Below are 18,957 nucleotides of genomic sequence, written 5' to 3' on the forward strand. Positions count from 1 at the left end.
TCTCAACATTTATTTGTAAAGGACAGTTCCAACTTTTTTTTTCAATGAATACTTCACTATTTAAATTATGAATTTTGACATAATCCTTAAATACTGGGACTTTCAAAGATATATTGCTTTTTCTCATTTTTTTAGTTGTTTTTACATTGCTACCTTACCAAAAAGAAATAATTTTGTTTTTCTCTACTAGATTTTTCCTACAGAACAACTGTTCAATTTCTATAATGATAGGTTCATCTGTTTTGAGAAATGTTAAGGCTTATTTTCATGCATAAGATAAATCACTGAAAGAGACAGTGAAGAATTCAAGAGGTACTTCATGTTCTACCAGAGTGAAACCCAAATAATTCTTCTCCAGAGTGGATTCATGGTTTCCTGCAAGATAAGATCTCATCCTGTTAAGGACTTCATCTCTGAAGAAAGAGAATATAATTTCTCCAGGGAACTCTAGTATCATAATTCATAAAATCAAATATATCAATAAGCACAGCTCTTATTTTAAAATAGTCATCCAAGTCTCTGGAACCTAGAGTCTAGTATATTGATGTAAAATTGTAATATGCTATAATATAAATAAGTAAAAGAGAACAAATAGTTGTTTAATTATTAAAAAGTTTTCAATCTCATGAATAAAATTAAAATGCCAGTAATCCTTAATTAATACGTTTAGGATCCCTTCCTTGGTGATGAGAATTAACTTTGCAATTTAATTTGACACTTCACAGTGTGAAAAAGAAAGATAAAAAATAAGCCTCTTGGGAAAGGAAGGAAAATTTCCAGTCTCTAACCAGCCAATCCAATTTAATCAGGTTCTCTCTCCATCCCTCGCCTTTCTCTCTCATTTTCCCCCCTGAAATCATTGATTGGTGTTTCCACTCCAAGTCTTTCCCAGTCCTCTTTTTTTTTTTTAATATATATATATATATAAACAGAACTAACTTTAAAGATCTGAGGTTTGGATTTCATTTCATCTTGAAGTGCTTGCCTAGATTTGTTGCCAGTTAACGTGGTAGTCCAGAATCTTTAAAACATTAACAGATACATAGCTTCTTTCGATGGACACCGAGGCTCCTTCCACAGTTTGGCTATTGTAGACATTGCTGTTATAAACATTGGGGTGCAGCTGTCTCGGTTTTTCACTGCATCTGTATCTTTAGGATAAATCCCCAGCAGTGCAATTGCTGGGTCGTAGGGCAGGTCTATTTTTAACTCTTTGAGGAACCTCCACACAGTTTTCCAGAGTGGCTGCACCAGTTCACATTCCCACCAACAGTGTAAGAGGGTTCCCCTTTCTCCACATCCTCTCCAACATTTGTTTCCTGTCTTGTTCATTTTCCCCATTCTCACTGGTGTGACGTGGTATCTCATTGTGGTTTTGATTTGTATTTCCCTGATGTCCAGTGATGCGGAGCATTTCTCATGTGGTATATATATATAATGGAATATTACTCAGCCATTAGAAACGACAAATACCCACCATTTGCTTCGACGTGGATGGAACTGGAGGGTATTACGCTGAGTGAAGTAAATCAGTTGGAGAAGGACAAACATTATATGGTTTCACTCATACGGGGAATATAAAAAATAGTGAAAGGGACTATAGGGGAAGGGACAGGAAATGAGTGGGAAAAATCAGAGAGGGTGACAACACATGAGAGACTCCTAACTCTGGGAAATGAACAAGGGGTTGTGGAAGGGGAGGTGGGTGGGGTTGGGGTGACTGGGTGACGGGCACTGAGGGGGGCACTTGACGGGATGAGCACTCGGTGTTATACTATATGTTGGCAAATCGAACTCTAATAAAAAAATACCAAAAAAATTATTATTTTTATAATAAAAATAAAAGTGTATAAATAAAACATGGTAAAATATATATATGGTAAAAATATATATATATATATATCTTCTGTTAAAGAAGATACATGACATTCTAGGTATAAGATACCATGAGCCAAATATGGCAAAAATTTCCAAATGTTTAATACTTTTTTACAGTGCCCAGCTTATCTTGGTATATATTATTCACTTCTTCACCAAAAACATATTGAAAATCTATAATCCACGATGGCATAGGGCTCCTGGATTCTGCTCCTGGTAGAGAAGCTCACAATTTAGTATGAGAGTCGGATAGTTTTAGTATTAGATGCTTTATTGTTTTTTTTTTGTTGTTGTTGTTGTTGGTGGTGGTGGTTTATTTTTTTTATCCTAAACCTGACCAGAGTGAGAAGGATGGTCTCAAGGGAGGATACATTAATTAGAAAAAGATCAGATTGGATTTTGTGAAAAAAGAAAAAAAAAAGATAACGTCAGAGATGATGTCAAAGGTACTATGGAAATTCAGCTGGGGAAAGATAGTTGTTACATAAATGGCTCTGGAACAACTGGTTATCTATATGGGAAAATAAAGAAGCTCAACTCTTGCCTCACACTACACAACAATTTAATTCTAAATAAATCATATTCCTAGATATAAAAGTTAAAACTATAAAGCTTCTAGAAGAAATCAAAAGAGAAAATCTTTGTGACCTCAGGTTGGTCCAAGCTTTCTTTGAAAACAACTTAAGCGTTTCTCATTAAGTTAAGGATGTGCTAACCATGCAATCCAGCCCCATTACTAGATATTTATCCAAGACAAGAGAAAACATAAGAGTTGTATTCCAAAGTTTATATGTGTTTAATCTATAATGGACAAAAACTGGAAACGACTCAAATGTGTGTCGATGGGAAATTGGATAGACTGCAATATATCCATAATATTGTGTATTACTCACTAATAAAAAAAGGTTTGAGCTACTGAGACAATAACATGGGTAGATCTCACAGACATTTTTACTAGACAGAAGGTGCCATACACAAAACACTATTTACTCTATCTATATGAATCTATTTATATAAACACAAAAGAATCACTGGTACCAGGAGCCAGGGGAAAGGAGCAGATTGCCCACAAAGTAGTAAAAGAGAACTTTCTGGGTGATGGGAATATTCCATTATATATATATATTATATTTATATATTTTATATATATATATTCCATTATATATATATATTCCATTATATATATATAATAACTGTGTAGTAGAAATGTGGCTATATTTATTGGTTAAAACTCATTGAATTGTACATTTATTATTTATGAATTTTATTCTATGTATGTTACCCTCCTACTAAAAAGTGAAACAAAAATAAACGAACAGCTCTTAAACAGCCACTAAGGCTTATTTCATTCCTGTTTCTCAGAAAAATTTCCTTTGTATACCCTGCATTCATTCCTTGAATGAGGACTGATAGTGTACCAGGCTGCATGCTTTTTATAAATGTCCCAAAGGAAATCTAGGAATTAGATAACTGTAGTCTTAGTGCTTTTGATCTTAATAAATTGGTCACCAAGTCCATATTAAGAAACTGGCCTAACATTCCTGGAGGGAAGGGAAACAAAAGCAAAAATGAATTATTGGGACTTCATCAGGATATAAAGCTTCTGCACAGCAAAGGAAACAGTCAACAGAACTAAAAGACAGCCTATGGAATGGGAAAGATATTTGCAAATGACATATCTAATAAAGGGTTAGTATCCAAAACCTATAAAGAACTTATCAAACTCAACACCCGCCCTAAAACCAAACAATCCAGTTAAGAAATGAGCAGAAGATATGAATAGACACTTTTCCGAAGACATCCAGATGGCTAACAGACACATATAAAGATGTTCGACACCACTCATCATCAGGGAAATACAAGTCAAAACCATAGTAAGATACCATCTCACACCTGTCAGAATGGCTAAAATTAACAACACAAGAAACAACAGGTGTTGGGAAGGATACAGAGAAAGGGGAACCCTCTAGCACTATTGGTGAAAATGCAAACTGGTGCAGACACTCTGGAAAACAGTATGATGTTTCCTTAAAAAGTTAAAAATACAACTACCCTATGATTTAGCAATTGCACTACTAGGCATTTACCCAAAGAATACAAAAATAGTGATTCAGAGGGGTACATGCACCCCAATGTTTATAGCAACATTATCTACAATAGCCAAACTATGGAGAGAGCCCAAATGTTCATCAACTGATGAATGGATAAAGAAGATGTGGTATATATGCATATACAATGGAATATTACTCAGCCATCAAAAAAGAAATCTTGCCATTTGCAACAATGTGAATGGAGCTAGATAGTATTATGCTAAGCAAAATAAGTCAGTCAGAGAAAGACAAATACCATATGATTTCATTCATATGTATAATTTAAGAAACAAAACAAATGAACATATGGAAAAGGGGAAAGGAAAAAAGGAGAAAGGGAAATCATAAGAGACCCATAAAGAACAAACAGGGTTGATGGAGGGAGGGGTGGGGGACTGGCTGGATGGGTGATGGGTATTAAGGAGAGCACTTGTGATGAACACTGGGTGTTGTATGTAAGTGATGAATCACTGAATTCTACTCCGGGGTCAGTATTGCACTGTATGTTAACTAAATTTTAAGTAATAATAATAAAAAAACTGGTCTACTTTACATGACAAGAATAATATAATATTTCAAATTAAAAAGGAGGCTTTAGAAATAATATATGAAAGGAAAATTCAAAGCACCTTAGTATAAAATGCATGTCTTTTTCCTGTACTTTTTGGAGTGTAAGTATCCATTTAACTAGATGGATTTGGCAGGAATGAAAATTTTAAAGTGAAAAAAATTAGTTTTGCTACTATAAATCAGAAGATATTGATAACAAGGAAAATATCTAGTTAGGAAAATATTTGACCTTTTTCTCAAGTCGTATGAGCCAGAAAACACAAACATCTCTCTGAGTTTCACCATCCATACCTGGGGTTCTTCAGGTGTCATCCTAAATTTCTATTGATATCACCTCTCTGCTTTGTATTCACGCTAAACAGTAGCTTTATAGTTATAATCAGATAATAATTAGAGCATGAGAACTTATATATGACAATAAAGTATTGTTTAAATATAAGGTATTTTCCTGCACATATATATCAGCTTTTGTCACATCCACAATTTTGTTCCATGAGACTTGAGTCACAAGAACCATCACATTTCTTTAATTTTTCTAAATTAAATCCAATCTGACTTAGCTTCTACACTAGAGAGGTAGAAAATGCTATTATCTATCTATCTATCTATCTATCTATCTATCTATCTATCTATCTATCATCTATCTATCTATCTCTGTCTTCCTGACTCCTATCTTTCTCTTAGAGTTGTACACAAATCCAAAAACAATGGGAAAGAGCCTCAGATCTTCAGTGCCTGGTGGCTATCACCTCTGGTCATCCTAGCCCAAGGTTTGTGTCATCCATTCACACATATATGAAGCCTTAAGCCTCTGGATCATGTTTGGACTCAGGAATATCTACATAGAATCCTAGGCTGATGTGTGGCTTCCCTGGCACACATACTCCTTAGGGTCCTGTGTCTACATGAGCCCCTAACAGAAACTACAATGAGGGTAAACCCCCTCTCAATGACCCCATCCCTGGCCCCCAACCGTCTGTCTTCTTTTGCCTTTGCGGTTTTTCTCCAAGTACAGATCCTGGACCACCAATGGCATCTGAGTACTGCTTTTCATTTTAAAGTTTCTTAGGCATCTTTAATGCGTAGCCAGGGTTGAGAATCATTGTTCTAGACTTAAGAACAATGATGATGACAGAGATGTTGAGACTATTCATAACATAAATACATTTTAAAGTATTTAAATGAATAGACTCTAGTACAGGTAGGTTTTAAGTGAATTTAGAAGAGAAGTCAATAGGTCAGTCTCTTAATTAGCTGAGAAAAGCTTCTTTGAAAAAGTGGGATGTGAGGACTACAAGCTGCAGAATATTCTGGACCTTCTCCTTCCTGCATGATTACTGGAGCTAGGCTGCCATCTTGAACTACGAGGTGACTTTGGAAATGTAGGTCATGCATGACTGAGCAACAATCTAGAAAGATCTCAAGTCCCTGACACCTGACATGGACAAACATCATCTATGTTCAGACATTTTTACACATGAAAGAAATAAACCAATTCCTCTTAACCTGTTATTTTGGGGTTTTCCTGTCATTTGCAACCAATGTCAATAGTCGTACCTACTATAGTCTAGACAAGAGAATCTCACCAAAATAACAGACTAATGAATTATTCACATTCTATATAGCCTCAAAATTTAAAATACAATGTAAAAGTGACTGTGACTACCCTTTGTGGTATAGGATAAAACATAAACCTGATAATCAACAAATACTTCCCTTCTTTCATGTGTAACAAGAGAACTGTGAGGCCAGTAAAGAAAGTTGCATGCTGGGTAGGTGTGTATTCTGTGAATTAATCAATACAGTAGTCACATATGCCAGACCATACTGTGAACCCAATCGTCAATTTTGTGCTTCAATTTCTCTTAAGGATTTTTCTCTTTTGTTTAAACACTAAAAAGTAATACAGTATTGAAAAATCCCTAATGCACAAAAACATTTCTTCTCTGGAAGAAAAATATAAAAATTGTGAAAACTCTATTTATAAAGGAAAATGTGACTATTGACTATCATTACTTCACTTACAGCATTACTGAATTTCTGGGCAAAGCTTTTCTGATCCTTCTGAAACTAGAGACTTAAATGATCAAGCCCTTCACTTTCAAGATCTGTCATAAACTCAAGTGCCTCAGGGGCCAAGTGGGTAGGTTAAATAGTCCCCAGCTGGGGGTTATGGGAAAATAGGGAACATCTGCGCCTCTGAACCAGTCAGTTTCATTCCAATGATGAATGCCCTGGGTGAGTGGGCAGCCAAAATTGTCGGAGCTTTTGACTTTTTGGAAGAAGTCAAATGCTGGCTTTTAAAATGCGTTATCTGCCTTGTTAATTTGCCCCATTCTCACTGGCATGAGGTGGTATCTCATTGTGGTTTTGATTTGTATTTCCCTGATGCCAAGTGATGCAGAGCATTTTCTCATGTGCGTGTTGGCCATGTCTATGTCTTCCTCTGTGAGATTTCTCTTCATGTCTTTTGCCCATTTCATGATTGGATTGTTTGTTTCTTTGCTGTTGAGTTTCATAAGTTCTTTATAGATCTTGGAAACTAGCCCTTTATCTGATACGTCATTTGCAAATATCTTCTCCCATTCTGTAGGTTGTCTTTGAGTTTTGTTGACTGTATCCTTCACTGTGCAAAAGCTTCTTATCTTGATGAAGTCCCAATACTTCATTTTTGCTTTTGTTTCTTTTGCCTTTGTGGATGTATCTTGCAAGAAGTTACTGTGGCCGAGTTCAAAAAGGGTGTTGCCTGTGTTCTCCTGTAGGACTTTGATGGAATCTTGTCTCACATTTAGATCTTTCATCCATTTTGAGTTTATCTTTGTGTATGGTGAAAGAGAAATACAAATCAAAACCACAATGAGATACCACCTCACACCAGTGAGAATGGGGAAAATTAACAAGGCAGGAAACCACAAATGTTGGAGAGGATGCAGAGAAAAGGGAACCCTCTTGCACTGTTGGTGGGAATGTGAACTGGTGCAGCGACTCTGGAAAACTGTGTGGAGGTTCCTCAAAGAGTTAAAAATAGACCTGCCCTACAACCCAGCAATAGCACTGTTGGGGATTTACCCCAAAGATACAGATGCAATGAAACGCCGGGACACCTGCACCCCGATGTTTCTAGCAGCAATGTCCACAATAGCCAAACTGTGGAAGGAGCCTCGGTGTCCCTCGAAAGATGAATGGATAAAGAAGATGTGGTTTATGTATCCAATGGAATATTACTCAGCCATTAGACATGACAAATACCCACCATTTGCTTCAACATGGATGAAACTGGAGGGTATTATGCTGGGTGAAATAAGTCAATTGGAGAAGAACAAACATTATATGTTCTCATTCATTTGGGGAATATAAATAATAGTGAAAGGGAATAAAATGGAAGGGAGAAGAAATGGGTAGGAAATATCAGAAAGGGAGACAGAACATGAAGACTCCTAACTCTGAGAAATGAACTAGGGGTGGTGGAAGGGGAGGAGGGCGGGGGGTGGGGGTGAATGGGTGACGGGCACTGAGGGGGTCACTTGACGGGATGAGCACTGGGTGTTATTCTGTATGTTGGCAAATTGAACACCAATAAAAAATAAATTTATTATTAAAAAATAAAAATAAAATGCGTTTTCTTCTATAGTCAAGTAAAAAATGTAAAAACACAAATCAAACACCTCTGTGAGCTGAGTACCATCTCCAGTGTCAAGTGTAAATGCCATTACATCTGAGTTTGCAAAATCAGATTTTAAAATACTACTTCGATTTGGCCTTAGTATAACTGCTTTAATTGGTTAAAAATTGTGTGAACCCAACATAAAGGGTAAATGATAAATGACATTTTGTCAAGTGGAGAAGAGGCATGCTGAATTAATTGCCCAGGAGGACTGTCGCATACCTTTAGAGCCAGAGAGACCTTAACTAGGACAAAACTCGGAGGAAGTTGTGACTTTGTTGTCTCAGGTAAATGAGGTCTTGGGGATAACCACAAGTTTTGGTGACAACAGTCTCTGACTTTTGTCTCCTGGATTGCACCTACCTGTCACTCTGTCAGGGAGATGACATTCCTTCTTCAACTGATTTCAAGAAGTCTGTCAAATGTTGTTTATGTGCTAGAAACTACATTAGGGGCTAAGGACACAAAGTTGAGTAAATCCCTCTCTATATTCAAGGAATTCACAGCTTAGTGGGGGAGAGAAAGAAGCACCAGCAAACGTAACACAACACAGTATTGAAGATGCCATCAACTGTAAGATTCACCATTAGTTTCTGTATGTCTAAGAAGAAATTAATAGTTGTCAAGATTAAAGGTTTCACAGAGAAGGCTCAGCTTTAGATTTAAACAGGTGCTCAGTAAAGGTTGGCAATTATTAGCAGAGGTGATTAATGATAGAACCTGAATTTGAAGAAAGAGTAGGCCTTTTCCAAGAGATAAGGGAAAAAATAGATTCCAGGGAGGAAGAACAGAATACACAAAGACCCAGAGGCCTGTTTCTGGAACATTCTGCCGGCCAGTTGTGCTATAGTAAGTGAGGTTTCTTCCCTGAGGAATTGTAAATCTTTTCGACACCCTCTTCTCTCTCCTGCATCTTCCTCCCCTGCTCTCTAATCCTAACACACACACACACACACACACACACGCACACGCACATGCACACACGCACACACACACAAAGGCAGCTTGGTTCTTTCAACTTCATACTCAAAAGCATGCACCTGGCCTTGTACTTAATCATGAACTTGGCTCCTGAGAGCAATGACACTAGTTACTTGTCTTCCATTTCCCTCCTCACTCCCCCATCCCACCCTCTTGTTGTTGGGGGAAGCCTTTGTCCAACATCTTTTGTTTAAGAGGATTAATTGCCAGCTCCCAGTCCTGTCAGTTTCTTTCAGGGAACTTCATGCAAATAAGGCTCCAGGTGGCCTGCCCTGATTTCCCAGAGTTCCCCCAGAGTAACACTCTATTAGGACATTCACCACAAATAATATTGAGCCTTCTAAAGGCTCAGAGAAGTTACTGGACTTGCACAAAAGTACTCAGTTAATAACAGAGCTGACCCTGTTCACTGTTTTGCTATGATTCACTGCGTCACCATACAAAATGGCTTTTTCTCCTTAAGGATTTTTCTTCTCAGTATTATTTCTATTAACACAGTGCCCCCTTTTTAGGAAACAACTAGCATCCTGAGTAATAGGCCTAGCCAGTCTTTAAATTTGAGTTCATCTATCCATTCATTCCTCCCTCCACACATAGTTCCTGAGTACCTACTTAGGGTATTCGGCTACCAGTAGAGGATTTGAGGTTGAACAAGACCAACATTGTCCTTACTCTCACAGAGCTTACAGTCTAGCAGAGAAGGAAATCAAAATAATTTTCAAGGCCAAGAGCTAAGGCAGTGTAGGAAAAAGTTCTCAGAGGGAGTTCCTGCTAAGAAGAGACTAAAAGGACGGGAAGAATTAGCTAAATAAAGGGGGGAGGGGCACCTGGGTAGCTCAGTGGTTAAGTGTCTGCCTTTGGCTCAGGTCCTGACTCAGAGGTCCTGGGATTGAGTCCCGCATCACGCTCCCTGAGGAGAACCTACTTCTCCCTCTGCCTATGTCTCTGCCTCTGTGTGTGTGTCTATCATGAATAAATAAAATCTTTAAAAAATAATAAAATAAAGGGTTGGGGCGAGAGAGCTGATAAAATGACATATGAAATACTTTGCAAACTCTGTGCCAGGAAATCCGTGAAAGATTGTGTGGTTATTATTCACATATCCCTCCATAGCTCTTCAATCTTTGTCTCAAGTCTTCCTTCCACCAAGCTCCTTACCTCTGTTCCCTTCTCAGAATGACCTATGCTTTATTCTGTGTAACTCTCAGCTTATGGATGCTTATTATATTGTTATTAGTACACTTTTGGGCTTGTGCTGGAGACAAGAGCATTTCCGGATGTAAGAATGATCTGATTATTGTCTTTATTGCCTGGAAAGAGACCTCTCGGACCAGATCCTGGAGCTGAGACAAATGCAAGGAGTGGGAAGGAAATGCAAGGGGTTTACAGAGTAGGATTTGGTTTTCCTTGGTCTTGATTCTGAAAGAAGAAATATGCTAAGAAGTCAAGCAAGGGGTTGTAATAGTGTTTTTCACATTTTTTTTTTAATTGAGACTCATAGTAAGAAATACATTAGCATAGCAACTCAGAAAGCACACACATTATTACTAAAACAAGTTTCCCCAGATTTATGCTTTGGGAAAAATCATCCTTATCACATGTTATACAATCTGATCTTTCATATTTTGGATTTTGATTAGTGTTTCTCAGGGTGGCCATCTATTAATAGTTACAAAATCAACTCAGTGGGTTATGACGAGCACCTTAAACAATTAAATAGAAGCATCCATGCAAAGACAGGGTGGGGAATAGTGAAAAAGATACCCATGGAATCAGTCTTTTGGAGCTAGAATTTACGTATCTTGGACTTCCTGAGTCTGTCTTTCTTACTTTGTCATATGAAACTTCATACAGATCGGTGATTATGGCTGTGGAATCTGGAGCATGGATTCAAACCTTAACTTTGCTACTTAGACACTGTGTGACATGAGATTCTTGACTTAGCACCAGGTACCCTGCTTGCCTTGTGTGTCTGAGAGAGATAATGGCAGTGTTTATCTCATCCAGGTGCAAGGATTAAATGAGATAATGCAGGGATGAGTACATATAAAGACTCAATAGATAGTAACCATTGTATTTCCACCATTCATTTGTCCCTAGTAGTAGAGTTCAGTTTTTTTCTCAGTTTGCAGTGTAGGACCAAAGGAAGGAAGAGTTAGGGCGCAGAGTGCTCAGGGGGCTAGCTTGCTAGTGGCAGCAGATAACAAAGTGAAAGAACCACCAGTGGAAACCAAAACCCCAATGGCCAGAATGGAGGCCCTTAGTCCTTCTGTGCTAACCATCGAATGTCTGGGGTTTTATTTTCTTAAAGCAAGAAGTTCTTAGAGTTCCTCTCTCTAATGTCAACACATGTTTGACCCTAGCTCCTGGTTACTTATTTAGATTAGATTCCAGTTTGGCATAGGAACTTGACTGAATCTGAACGTGTAAATGTGTATATGCCCACAAATTTTTCCTTGACATTCCCTGTGGTTCCTCTTTGTTTGGGTACCCTTTCCACTTGTCAGTCTTTTCTTGGCCACATTACTTCTTTCCTACATCTCTACTAAGTTTTTGTTCTTGTTTTAAATCTTGGGGTACCAAGAAAAGAAAACTGAATAATGAGATGGGAAAAAAAGAATGCATCCTGTCAAACCGTCTTGTAGAAGCGTAACTATTCGATGTTACAAACATTCAATAATTTGATGTATACTTCTTAATGATTTCCACTCCAAAAAACGAGAGATGACACTTGCTTGTAAAAACAGTCCCATAGATATACCTAGAATCTCAAAGAGAATTCCAATGTTTGGCATGATATACATAAAACATTTTATACATATGTTAACAGCGAAATGTAAAATTTAAACTTTCCTAAAAAGTTGTTTCACAAAGAAAAATATCAGTATCATTTTAAAGATAAGTAGCCCTTTTAAAAAGCGCTAATTTTTCTAGAACTCCGCTCCACAGAAAAAATACTTCACTGTTAAAATGATCATTTTCAGACTTTACATTTACAATCCTTACATCATTTGATGATTAAGATCTTGTACAAAATTCTATTAACATAAATGTGCGAACAGTATCCAAATCGGAAACTTTTCAGAACTTTAGATTTTTCCTGAATAACATATTTATGTGTAGCCAGATTAGATGTCAGGAGTTCAAGACTAATATTCTCCTGTAATCATTTTTTTTTTCCTATGAAAATACTGCAGTATTTTCAACGAGAGTGTAAGTCCATTGTTTCAGGTTTTGTTTACGCTGGAGCTGCTGGGCAACATCCCACGGCCCATCTAGCCATTTGTCGTGGTTCCAAACGCATCTTCGATACTTCCTCCTGAGGGTCTATCTCCCAGGTCTGTTTTTCCTATTATTCTTCCCCCAGGACTGATTTGTGTGAGCCACTCTTTACCATAACGTTTATTTTCTCCCCCTGCTTCTAAGAGTAACGTAGGCACCGAGAAGCCAGAGATAGCCTGTTAATACGGTTAGTTTTTCGAGCTTCATTTTCCCTTCCGCTGAGCCATCCTTTAACCAGAACTCCCGGTTTTGCCGAGCTTAAGGAAGAGCAGACGCCGGGGCGCGGGAGGCGCGGGCAAGTTCACACGGGCTGACTAGTGCGCGCACTGTTTACACAGGCCGCCTCCGGGCACACTTTCGTAGACGTGCGCGGGGCCCGTGAGCGGCTTCACGCGGCCCCAACGGGAAACCCGGCAGGAAGGAGACCCTGGAGCCCCCACGGGGCGGGGCGGGGCGGGGCCAGCGGGGGCCGCGAGCGGGAGCCGGAAGGGCGGGCTCCAGCGGCCGCGTCTGGCGCCGGGGGAGGGGGCGGGGCCGAGCCGGGCCGGGGGCGGGGCCGGAGGCGGGGCCGGGGCGGGGGCGGGGCCGCGGAGCGCCGGCTCCACCCGCCCGAGGGCTCGCAGGCACCTGGCGAGGCGCGGATGGCTGCTTCCCCACACGTGGAAAACTTTTAATGAACACGTGAGGGAAGGGAGGCAATGTCTGCGGAAAGTCTACCTCACAACCCTGGCGTCCGACTCCAGCCCCGGGCGGCAGCTCGTTCGCTGTGCTCCCGCTGGGGGAGTGGAAGGGTGTGTGCGTCTACGTCCCCTCCCATTGGTGCCCCCTGCCCCAGCCGCACGCTCCGGGCCGAGCTCTCAAGCAGTCCCCGCCTTGGGAGGCGGCCAGGCAGGCCGTGTGCGCCTGCGCCCTGCGCCTCGCGGCGGGGTGGGGGTGGGGCGGGGGCGGGGTCGCCGAGGAAAGGGGCGTGTCTCCCGCCGCCGCGCACGGGGCGGAGCCGCGGGGGCGGTGCGGCCCGGCGCCCAGCGGCCTGACCTCCCCGAACGCCGGGTCCCGTGACGTCACCTCGCCGTGACGCGCACGCTGTAGGAAAACTGTAAGTTTCTGAGGAATCCTGCAGCTCCCTGGGCCTGCGGGCTCGCCCTGCTGCCCGCCTTCGCCGCGTCGGTGGTGGCCGCGGGCGTGTGATCCCTGGGCGATCGGGGCGCCGCCGAACGCGGCGAAGGGACAGGTGCCCGCCCCGAGCGGGAGCGCGCCCTCTGCGGCGGGCGGGCCCGGGGGTCGAGGAGGCGAGGCCGCGCTGCGCGGACTGGTCGCCGGGCCCGGCGAGCCGACCGGGAGGAACGGGGAAGGTCCACGTGGGAGCGGCCCCCCTCTTTCCCTTCCTTGATGAAGGGGCTTGGATTGACATGTGAAGTCTGGCCTGGAGGGTTGCACCAGGGACTCCGCATCTAGGCTTCCTTTGGGATCCTGCAAGTTGTAAAGATAACCACCTGCTGCCTCAGTTGCCTCTTTGTGTCAAACGGAGGTGAAGCAGCCTCTGGCCTCATTATCACTTGCAAAGAACGGGGACATTGTGAGAGCACGCGAGGTAGCACAAACATGTAAACGTGCCAGGTGAAAGCCCAGAAAGACCTCCGTTCTTCTGGGATGTGGTGGCCAGTGGCCAATGGCCATTTAACAAAGGTCTATAGGTAGGGATCTTTTTCACAGTTTTGCCTCCTCAACCCTCACGCACCCACCCACGCGTCCGGTCATGGGCAACTCTGGAGTCTGATGGGCGATCTTAGTGGCATAGGGGTCCAGAGACGACTGGTGCCGTTATCATTATGTTCTTGACGGTTATCAGGTTCCCTTGGCGGAGTTTGTCAGAGGAAGGGTTCAGCATGCCGGAACGAGTACATTACACTCAACACGATACACCGAGTTTCAGAGGTTGTAGCTGTGTGGACTTGGAACGTGTGACTGTTATCTGTGACTTTGAATGTTTTGGCTTGCCCAGGGTTAGTATGTTATTGATGAGTTAGTACTATACTACTCAAATGTTGAGATAAGTGTTTGTTAGGATCTTTGAAGGGAAGACCATTATACACATCCCGGGGAGTACTTATTCTAGAGATCGAGAGATCACATTTCTGTAAATTCAGAAATTTCTTTGAGAAGCCTTAGCATTAGAAAGCAGGGGTGCCGATTTTGGTTCTACCACTTAATAGCTTTGTGTCCAAAGACAAGTCACCCAAATTTGGGATTTTCTTTTTCTACCTAAAATGGGAGATGATAGTGTATATGCTGTTGCTTTTTCAAGGATCAGATGAGATCACAATGTAAGAATGAAAGGCCGAGTATGGTATTGTTATTAGGAAATTCCCATAGGTCTCCTAGCCTGGATAAGAGGTGTGCTTATTCAGAAGTCAGGTTCTAAGTCAGAACTGGGAATAGAGCAGCAAACAAGGTTGTCCCTAACCTGGTGGAGCTTATTTTCTAGAGGGGAAATAGGCTACAAAGAATAAGTACATAGTATTATTCAAGATAGCGATTTAAGTACAGGGAGGTAAAGCAAGATAAAAGAATGACAACAGGGGAATGGGGCAGGTTGTTTTAGATAGGATCAGGCATAGAAGGCCTTCCAAAAGAGGGGACAGCTGAATGGATTCGAGTTGAGAGGAAGAGCCTGAGCTAAGAACATTTCAGGCAAGGTTCCTAAGAGCAATCAGCACTTAGATGGACCTTACTATATGTGAGGCAGTCTTCTAAACACTAAATTTTTACACCTACCTTACGAGGTAAGTAGTAATATCTCCATTTTTGGAGAAGAAGAAACTGACACAGATAGCTTTGCTCAAGGTTGTACAGCTGAAAGATGACAGAGACACTATTCGAATTAGGGCAATCTGACTGCAGAGTCCTGCTCCAGATGACAATCCTATACAGCAAGGAGCAACCCAGGAGCAATGGTCTGATGGAGGAAGCTAGCCTGAGGTGGCCAAGGCCTAGCAGGGTGAGTGTTTAGATCATAGCAAGGGAAAGTGGGGGCAGATGATGTTGGAGGACCAGGCTGGACTTTGGGGGCCCTTGTAGGCTAGTAAAGATGTTATTCTAGGTGTGATAGAAAACCATGGGAAGGTTTGTATCAAGGAAATAGCACCTGATTTTGGTTTTGTTGGTTGAAGAATTAACTGTAAGGTCATGGAGTAGGGGGTTCTCAGAAATTGGAAGCTAGGAGCCTAGAAGACAGATGCTGTTGTCTTGGCTTAGGAGAAATGGTTGTAGAGATGATAGCAAGTGGTCAAATTCCTGATACACTTTTTGAGGGTAGAGCTGTTGGGGTGGATTTACTAATCTGGAATGTGAGGAAAAGGAAAAGTCATGACTTCTTAGGTTCTAGCCTGGAACAACTGGGAGAACAATATTGCTATTGACTGAGCAGGGAGAAAGGGGTTTGGTGAGAAAATCATGAATTCTGTTTCAGGCCAGTTTTAGATACCTTGTAGACATAGTAACCATAATACTAGAGCTAGTAGTAATAGTAAGTGCCTTGTAGGCATAAACTGTACTAGGAAGGGTTTTAAGCACTTTTATGTGTATTAATTAATTTAATCCTTATAGTAGTTGTATGTGCTAGGGGCCATTATAGTTCTAATTTTGCAGATGAGAACACAGAGGCATGGAGAAGTTAAAATTGTGACTTGTCTAAAATCACCCAGCTTGCGAGTGACCCAGCCAGGATTCAAAACCCAGCAGTCTGAAGTCTACATAATCAATGTCTGTAACTACCTGTAAGTCAGTTTGTTGAGCAAGGCAGTTGGATATATGAATTTGGAACTCAGGGAAATGGTCAGAAATGGAAACTCAACATTTATATTTCTGAAGAGAAAGCCTGTTTTGTTCCTCATCTAAGCCTTGGTTGGCGATGGAGGAGAAGAACTTAGGCAGTTGGGCTGTGCGGACTGGACTTTCATTACTTTGATTCAGTTCACAGAGCCAATATCCGGCATCCCCCTTCCAGGAAGTTCTGTGAGGGTGAGGTCTGTATCTTTTTTATTCACTGTCTCTACTTCCTGACCCAGTGCCTGCCATGTAGTAGCTGTTAGTCTGGCTTTATATGCAGAGCATTTGATTAAGTTTTGGGAGTTCAGAGATGAATAAAACATAGCAGTCTCCTTGGAGGAGCAGAGTTTGAGGAAAACCCTGCGGGAATAAAACCAGAGCAGACCAAATGCATAAGTGCATGCTGATCCTTTCATTTGGGTCTTCTGCAAGCCCCCTCCACTCCATATACTTGAGGGATGGGGCATGAAGGGGTCAAAGGAACAAAAAAATTGCCTAAGGAATTGTGCAGTGAAGTTGAGGCTCCCCAAGAGTCCTCTTCAACAAAAGAATTACTCCTAATCTTGCATATTTTACTATATTTGCATTATCTTTATTTGGCAATGGTATAATTTTTACCAAATGAAATAAATTCTGACATTTTAGTATTGTTGTGGAGTGATGAGTTTTTCCAATTGTATTACGTCAGTGTTGACAGGGTTTACTAGTGAAATAAGGGAGTTGGCTTGAAATGTTGCAGCTTGCATAATAGAGGGTGATGGAAGGGCTGTGTGAGGTATTTAGGCAGGTTTCCACTGACTTAAGTATGTCATGCCAAAGTTCCACACATCAGAGTAAGTTTCAGTTTCTCTGCTGATCATCTCCTTAACTTTGATATATATATATATATATATATATATATATATATATATATATATATATTTTGGTCATAGAAAGGTGATCTGGTGGTATATGTTATAGATGGAATTATAGATTACATCTCATATTTGGAGCATTGTAGAACGTAGAAACTAGAGCAATATGCACAAAAGCGTGTGTCTTATTTCTGTAGATCTTTTGAAGGATATACCCTAACATCAATACATTTGTCACAATTTTATTACTTCCTAACGTGAGTATTTCAAGTTTGAACCATTAAAAGATTATGTAAAATTACACCATTTTAGATTTTGTGATTAATTTCAGCATTTTTTTCTTGCAATATATAAATTATATATATTTTATAAATTATATTTTGTTTAGCTTTTTTAGCTTTGGGAGAGTTGATATGAATAACCAACTCCACCATCACTCTAAATGGGAACCCTCCACAAATATAAATGTAGAAATGTGCCATCTCATTTTGCAGTTCAACAAAACTTTAAATCTACTACTGTGGCTAACTCTAAATTTAATGGGGTTGAAATGATTAGTATTTCTTTATACCACAATTGCAGCTAGCTTTCCCAGGAATATCAGATATGCATATGTGGTATAAAGTATCTTGAAGGAGCTGCTGATTGCTCAGGCTTTGTCATTTTTTAAGTTTAGGCTTAGTGAGGGCAGGTTGATCATGATTTAATTGTGCTAGATAGCTCCCAACAGGGCAGGCATAATAATAAGTCTTCCTATTTGAAGACAGGATCCCCACTGACCATCCTAGAGAATGTATCCAAATTCTTTTAAGAATCTCTATTTACACGAGTGAATTTAGAAACTATTAGTTAAGAGTACAAAAATGTAAGTATATGGAAATTGTTTCTTGTAGAAAATTGTGTCTAGCCCAGTGATGACATGTAGTGGGCACTAAATATTTTTTAATATTTAAATTTCGTGTATTTTTTTTAAATTTTTGCATATTACCTTCAACTCATATATGTGTCTGTATGTGTATACATATATGTATATATATTTTGTGTGTATGTGTGTATATATATGTATATACCACATATAGACACTGTGTATTTGCAGTAATAGCTGAATATTTGTATACTTCTGCTTAGCATTGTAACTGAATATATTTAAATAATGTAAACAGTTAAGTATCACTTATATTTGATTCATTTGATACATAGCTACTTAGAAATTAAGATCTTGAGGTTTGATTTCTTTTCCCCACATAAACAGTAATGACTACTAATTAGTAAGACTAAGCTTTAGTGACAGATTAACCAAGTTGTCATCCCAAAAGAACATGCAAGAAGAAAATTCTCAGAGAGGATTAAGCAAAAATGGCATGTTGATAGAAGGAATAATTTAACCATAACCATAATTCACAGCTATAATTCTTAAGATATTACTGTCCTAGAGATAGCATTCTTTTCTTTGGTTCTTACACTGCAAAAGTGCTAGTTTGAAGCTGCATTCTGGATAAATGAGATAAATACTGGAATATATGGAATATATGGAACTATGGATTTAGCTCAGTGGATTTCCACTGGGGATGATTCTGTTCCTCCCTACCTCATTCTGAGGACATTTGGCACATGTCTAGAGACATTTTTCATTGTCACAACTATGTGTGAGGGCATTGCACCTGTCATGCAGTTGGTGGAGGCCAGGACTGCTCTTAAATATCCTACAAGGCACAGAGCAACCCAAACAATAAAAAAATTATCCAATTCAAAAAGGAAATTATCCAGTTCAAAATGCCAGTACTGCTGATGTTGAGAAACCCTGTAATAT

General features: G+C 40.2%; 1 protein-coding gene across 11 annotated transcripts in view; it reads left to right on the plus strand.

Moving 5' to 3' along the window:
• Positions 1 to 18,957, plus strand: part of ZNF438 (zinc finger protein 438) — a 403,052-nt gene that overhangs the window by 219,051 nt on the left and 165,044 nt on the right. For 8 of the 11 annotated variants that reach the window (XM_077896927.1, XM_077896930.1, XM_077896931.1 and 5 more), the window contains exon 1: positions 13,435 to 13,561. The exons of 1 other annotated variant lie outside the window; for it this stretch is intronic. The gene's annotated coding sequence lies outside the window, so the exon portion shown is untranslated. Of the gene's footprint in view, positions 1 to 12,498; positions 12,522 to 13,434; positions 13,562 to 13,780; positions 14,160 to 18,957 lie in introns of those variants that run through there. 2 more of the 11 variants (XM_077896924.1, XM_077896919.1) reach the window with 2 other exon arrangements.

The sequence above is a fragment of the Canis aureus genome, chromosome 5, assembly GCF_053574225.1.
Source record: "Canis aureus isolate CA01 chromosome 5, VMU_Caureus_v.1.0, whole genome shotgun sequence".
In the NCBI taxonomy this organism is placed as follows: Eukaryota; Metazoa; Chordata; class Mammalia; order Carnivora; family Canidae; genus Canis; species Canis aureus.